This window comes from Sorex fumeus, unplaced genomic scaffold (genome assembly GCF_029834395.1).
Source record: "Sorex fumeus unplaced genomic scaffold, SorFum_2.1 ptg000007l, whole genome shotgun sequence".
In the NCBI taxonomy this organism is placed as follows: domain Eukaryota; kingdom Metazoa; phylum Chordata; class Mammalia; order Eulipotyphla; family Soricidae; genus Sorex; species Sorex fumeus.
The window spans coordinates 3,031,743-3,038,142 of NW_026606064.1; the positions used below are offsets into that span (position 1 = coordinate 3,031,743).

Genomic DNA, 6,400 nt, shown 5'->3' on the forward strand with positions numbered 1-6,400 from the left:
AAGTATTTCTAAAACCCGAGGTTTGTCCTTGGATAGAAGAGTCTTAAGGGTTGGGTTAATTGTGGCCTGAGATTTTAGCATTAGGCAGCAAGGTAAAGGAGAAAAACCTTGTTGTCCTAGATGTCGCCTATTCTCTGACATGGCCTATATATCGGGTTCTAGCGCAGTCCTGATAAGGACTTCAATCCTCCAGTTATTGCAAATATTTTAAACAAACTTGCTAGGGCCAGAGTACAGGGGTGAGGGCGCCTGCCAGGCATGTGGCAACCCGGTTTCATTACCCGCCCACACACACACACACTTGAGCACTATCAAGAGTAGCCCCTAAATACTGCTGGGTGTGGCCCCAAGCTGGGAAAATTATAAAATTATAGAAGGTAACGTTTTAATATTTTGAAGGGGGTTTTTTTGTTTGTTTTTTCTCGGTTGTTTTGGTTTAGGGGCTACCCCCAGCGATGCTCAGGATTATTTCTGACTGCTCTCAGGAATCACCCCTGGCGTTGCTGGGAGACCGACCATAAGGGATGTTGGGTCGTCCTTGTGCAATGAAGGTGCCTTACCCGCTGTGAGATCTCTCAAGGCCTCAATATTTTAAAGTATTTTTAAAATATTTTTAAATACTCAACTTTCTACAAAAGTAAAAGTATTATGAAAAGTGATTGTGGAGTGTTTTTGAGGTCATCCTCTGCTGAGCTCTGGGGAAATCCTGGATCCATGGATTTGCTGAGGAATCAAACTTGGGGCTCCTGCATGCAAAGTGTACCCTCCAGCCTTCTAAAGTATCTTCCCAGCTCTTTTTTTTTTCTTTTTGGGTCACACCCCTTGATGCTCGGGTTACTCCTGGCTTTTCACTCAGGAATTACTCCTGGCAGTGCTTGGGGGGCCATCTGGGATGCCATCTGGGATCGAACCCAGATCGGCCTCGGGCAACGCAAACGCCCTACAGGCTGTACTATCGCTCAGGCCCTTCCCTGCCCATTTTTATGTTGGCCCTCCCGTTGATCGTCGACTTGCTCGAGCGGGCCCAGTAACGTCTCCATTGGAGACTTTTGTTGTTACTGTGTCTGGCATATCGAATACTCTTGGTAGCTTGCCGGGCTCTCCGAGAGGGGCGGAGGAATCGAACTCGGGTCGGCCATGTTGGCCACTTGTAAGGTGAACACCCTACCTCCTGTGCTACCATGAGCCTGGATAGCTCAGTAGGTAGAGCATCAGACTTTTAATCTGAGGGTCCAGGGTTCAAGTCCCTGTTCGGGTGGATGCCCATTTTTATGTATAAGCAACATTTCCTTTGGAAATGTACATTTTTTCTTACATTTTAAGAAGTTTCTCTAACTCAGCAACTTAAAAGATCTTTCTTCTACTTTCAACTGTCGAAAAAAAATTGCTGTGAGGGCAGAAGTAACAGTATAGCACAAACTGCTTGCACATAGCCAACCCGCATTTGAACTCAAGCACCACCAGGAGTGAAAAGTGACCAGGTGTAAGCCCTGGGCACAGCTGGATGTTGGCCCCTGTCAATAAAGAAGGGGAAAAAAAAAAGGCAGGGAAAAAACAAAATAGTTTCAGAAGTATTCAGAGAAGAATTCCCTATCTTTTAACCCCAGTAGCACCACCAACCCCTATGTTTATTTATTGGGAGGGGATGGGTTGGGTGAGGGGATGGTGCCACACCCAGGGCTCAGGGGTTATTCCTGGCTCTGTGCCGTGGATTGATCTCTGGCAGTATTCAGGGACCATGTGACCATGTGATGCCCAGGTTTCTGAAGCATGCAAGGCACGCCCCTTACCTCCTATATTTCTCTCCAGCCCCCCAGCCTGTTTATTTTTATTTTTATTCTTTTTTTTTTTTTTTTTTTTTTTTTTGCTTTTTGGGTTACACCCAGCAATGCTCGGGAGTTACTCCTGGCTTTGCACTCAGAAATTACTCCTGGTGGTGCTTGGGGGACCATATGGGATGCCAGGGATCAAAGCCAGGTCAGCCGTGTGCAAGGCAAACACCCTACCTGCTGTGCTATCACTCCGGGCCCCCCCCCCCCCGCCCCCAGCCTGTTTAAATACTGCCTTCCTGCCTGTCCTTATGAAACGTCCGTGATAAAGAAGTTTCTCCCCTGTATTAACAATCCTCCCTTTACTACATGTCTACATGTCCCTCTGCTTTTTAATTTTTATTCAACTCTCCAGATTCATATTTCCAATTGTCTCCGTGGCACCTGCATATGGCCAAATCAGAGTACATAGTACTCAAGTAGAAATCATGCTATTCCTTTATCCCCTCCCAGTATTTTCCCAATCTCATAGCCAATCTAGTTGCTCAAGTAGCACTGTAGTCGAGCGGGCACCAGTAGAGTCTCCATTGTGAGAGTTGTTATTAATGTTTTTGGCATATCGAATATGCCCCGGGGAGCTTGCCTGGCTCTGCTATGTGGGTGGGATACTCTCAGTAGCTTGCCGGGCTCTCCAAGAGGAACGGAAGAATCAAACCCGGTGGGCCGCATGCAAGGCAAATACATGCCCTACCCACTGTGCTATTGCTCCAGCCCAGTTGCTCAAGTAAAAAATAAAATCTAGGAATCATCCTTGTTTTCTTCATCACTCCCATCACAAGTACTATCAGATTTTACCCCAAAAATAACCCAAGGCTATTTGTGCACCAGCTCCACCTCTGCTGCTCTAGGTAAAAATCACTCTATTCTCATATTAAAAGAACTGCATTGTCCGGTTAAGCGAGCACTGCCAAGAGTAATTTCTGAGTGCAGAGCCAGGAGTAATCCCTGAGCATTACTGGGTGTAGCCCCCAACCACCACCGCCCCGCCCCACAGAAAGAACTGCGTCATCTTCAATTTATGTCTTTCTCTTCTTTTTCTTTTGGAGCGGAGGTCACATCCTGGCTCTGTGTTCAGGGATCAGTCCTGGTAGGGTTCAGAGGACCACAGAGGGTGCTGGGAATTAAACCTGGGTTGGCTGTGTGCGAGGCAAGAGCCTGCCTGTACTATCTCTCCAGCCCATTGTCTTTCTATTCTTGTCTATAATTCACTCTGCACAAGTCATTTTCTCAAAACGTAAATTAGATTACACACCTTCCTTTGTATAACTTGCCATGGTCTAAATGTCCTAATAGTCCTCAAATATGTTGAAATTCAAACCCCAAACAATGGTACTAAGAGGCAGGATCTGAGAGGTGCTCAGGTGATAGGTCATGCAGGTAGAACCAGCAGCTGTCTTTCTTGTTACTGGGGGGCCACACCCAGCACTACCCTGCCTGTACTTGTGGACCATGTGATACCAGGAACTGAACCCAGGCCTCTCCAGCCCACTGAGCTATCTCTCCAGCCTTTTTTTCCTGTTTTGCTTTTGGATCACAGCCAGCAAGTTTCAAGGATTACTCCTGGCAGTGCTTTGGAGGGGGGCGGGGAGGGAACATATGGGAAGCTGGGGATCGAACCCTGGTTGGCCAGATGCAAGGCAAATGCTCTACCCTCCGTACTATCACTACGACCCCTAGAACGGCTTTCTTGAGTGGGAGCAGTACCTCTCTCAAAGGCCAAAGAGTGCTCCCCTGCCTCTCTGACAACAGGAAGACAGGGTTTAGTGAGCAATCTGCAACCCAGGAGTGAGCCTTCATCACTTTTTTTTTTTGCTTTTTCTGTCCCCCGGCAATGCTCAGGGGTTACTCCTGGCTCTGCTTGGGGTACCATATGGAATGCTGGAACTCTAAGCTGGGTCAGCCAAGTGCAAGGCAAACGCCCTCCCCGCTGTACTATCGCTCCAGCCCCACCTTCATCAGACTTTAAGCATTCAGACTGCTGATCTCTGATTCCCTAGTCTCCAGAACAGAGAAATTTCCAATGTTTGTAAGCTACTGTCCACAGTATTTTGTTACAGCTGACCAATCTAGGACTACCCTTCTTTCAGTGAATTCCCACACCCTTCTTCCAGTCTTAGCTCAAAATATATGCTCAGATCATCCTTCCTGGCCACTCAGTTTAAACTGGCTTTCCTACGGGCTGGAGATAGTACAGCAGGTGAGGTGCTTGCCTTGTACACACCAGACTCAGGTTCGATCCCCAGCACACTTACGGTCCCCAAGCTTTGCCAGGAGCGACCCCGGAGCACAGAGTCAGAAGAAAGCCTTGAGCACAGTCAGATGTGGCACAGTTCTACCCCCATCACCACCAAATAAAATTACAATAGTCCTCATTGACCAGGGATGCAGCTCAGTGGCCTTGCGTGTGTGAAACTATTGTAACAGAACTCACTTCATCAATTACATGAAAACATCTTTAGGTGAGAAAGCGAGATTTCATTATTCTATATCAAGATGGACCTAAACCAGGCAATCATCTGAAATTGTGGCCCCAAACAGAGGTACAGAGAGCTTTAAATAGGACGATTCCTGGGGGCTGAAGCGATAGCACAACGGGTAGGGCGTTGGCCGCCTTGCACGCGGCCAACCCGGATTCGAATTCCAGCATCCCATACGGTCCCCTGAGCACCGCCAGGAGTAGTTCCTAAGTGCAGAGCCAGGAGTAACCCCTGAGCATCGCTGGGTGTGACCCAAAAAGCAAAAAATAAATAAATAAATAAATAGGAAGATTCCTAACAACATAGCACTCTTTTTTTTTTAATTTTTTAATGAATCACCAATGAGGTACAGTTACAGACTTACACACTTCCAAGGTGCTTACCTTTCGCTCATACAATGATTGAGGACCCATCCCTCCAATCAGTGCCCATTCTCCACCACCAATGTTCCAAGTATCCCTCCCCCTCGCCCCCCCACTCTGTAGCAGGCAGATTCCCTTTTACTCTCTCTCTCTCTCTCCTTTAGGGTGTTGTGGTCTGCAACACATGTGTTAAGTGGCGACCACAACATAGCACTCTCGTGGGACAAAACGGAGAGAGGCAGAAGAAAGGCGATTCTTTTTTCAAGATTTTTTTTTTTACTCAACCACTGTGAGATGAGACCCATACAAAGGTATTCATGATAAGGTTTCAGTCATACAGTGTTCCAACACCCATCCCTCCACCAGTGTACATTTTCCAGCACCAGTGTCCCCAGTTCCTCCTATCACCCCGCACCCTGCCCCAGCCTGCCTCTATGGCAGGCACTTTTCTTCTCTAAAGAGCTTTCTTGATTGGTTAATGATAATATACTGAGTTACATTGAGTCAGAAGGGGCAAAATATGGGACTAAGACAACCCTCATTGCTGGGAATCTTTGTGGTGGATAATTCTGTTTTAAGTCCTGTGTATTTATTGCATATTTATTAACCTACTCATTGTTTCGGTGGCTTTGCTCCCCTTCTGGCCTAAGTAACAGGTTGGTTTGGGTCCTTCTGTTCTGTTCTGAATCATAACTTATGATTTATGGGCCATGCATCACTCCCCAGCCTCTAGAATGGGTCACTGAGAGGTCCTGCCTCCTAGTTAACTGCTTAGCAACCTGTTTCTGCTCCCAACTTTCTCATCATGATCACAGGGTGGTGATTTAGATCCCCAATGCAATGCATTAAGAGCCAGAGACAGAGCACAGTGGGTAGGGCGCTTGCCTTGCATGTGGCTGACCTGGGTTCCATCCTCTGCATACCATATGGTTCCCTGAATCATCAGGAATGATTCCAGAGTACACAGCCAGGAGTAACCCATGAGTATTGCCAGATATGCCCTACCACCACCACCATTACCCACCCCACCAAAACCCAAGAAAAACAACAAACAAAAATAAGTAACAACAACAAAAAAAAGTAACCAAAAAAGTATCCAACATAGGGCTGGAGCAATAGTACAGTGGGTGTAGCACCCGGCCAACCCAGGTTCAATCCCCGGCATCCTATATGTTTCCCCCTAAGCCCATCAGGAGTGATTCCTGAGTGCAGAGCTAGGAGAAAGTCCTGAGCACTGCTGGGTGAGCCACTCCAAAAAGTATCACAATCTATCTCATGGGGAAGAACCAGGCACCCAGCCCAGGATCTTTTAAGTGTACAGCATATTCTCTACCATTGAGTTACATTCTCAGCACCCATATTTCAAATTTCTAGGGTTTTATTATATATATTTTTTAACCATATCCAGTTGTGCTCAGGGTTTAATCCTGGCTCTGAGCTCAGGGATCACTCGTGGTGGTCCTGGGGGACCATCTGTGATGTCATGGTTCAAACTCAAGTCAGGTGCCTTACCTGCTGTACTATCTTATCTCTCCAGCCTTTTTTTTTTTTTTGGTTCTGGGCCCCTGCAATGCTCAGGGGGACACTCCTGGTAGGGCTTGGGGAGACCATATCGGGTGCTGGGGATTTAACCTGGGTCTGCTGAATGCAAAGCAAGCACTCTACCCACTAGACTATCTCTCCATCCCACAGCCCAGTGCTTTTTGGGGGTTTTGGTTTATTGGATTTGGAA

At 47.1% G+C, this 6,400-nt stretch overlaps 1 non-coding gene across 1 annotated transcript; it reads left to right on the forward strand.

Annotated features, from left to right (window-relative positions):
* The first annotated feature begins 1,185 nt into the window (after positions 1-1,185).
* TRNAK-UUU (transfer RNA lysine (anticodon UUU)) lies at positions 1,186-1,258 on the forward strand. Its single transcript has one exon. It is a non-coding gene; the product is annotated as a tRNA-Lys (tRNA).
* The last annotated feature ends 5,142 nt before the right edge of the window (positions 1,259-6,400 follow it).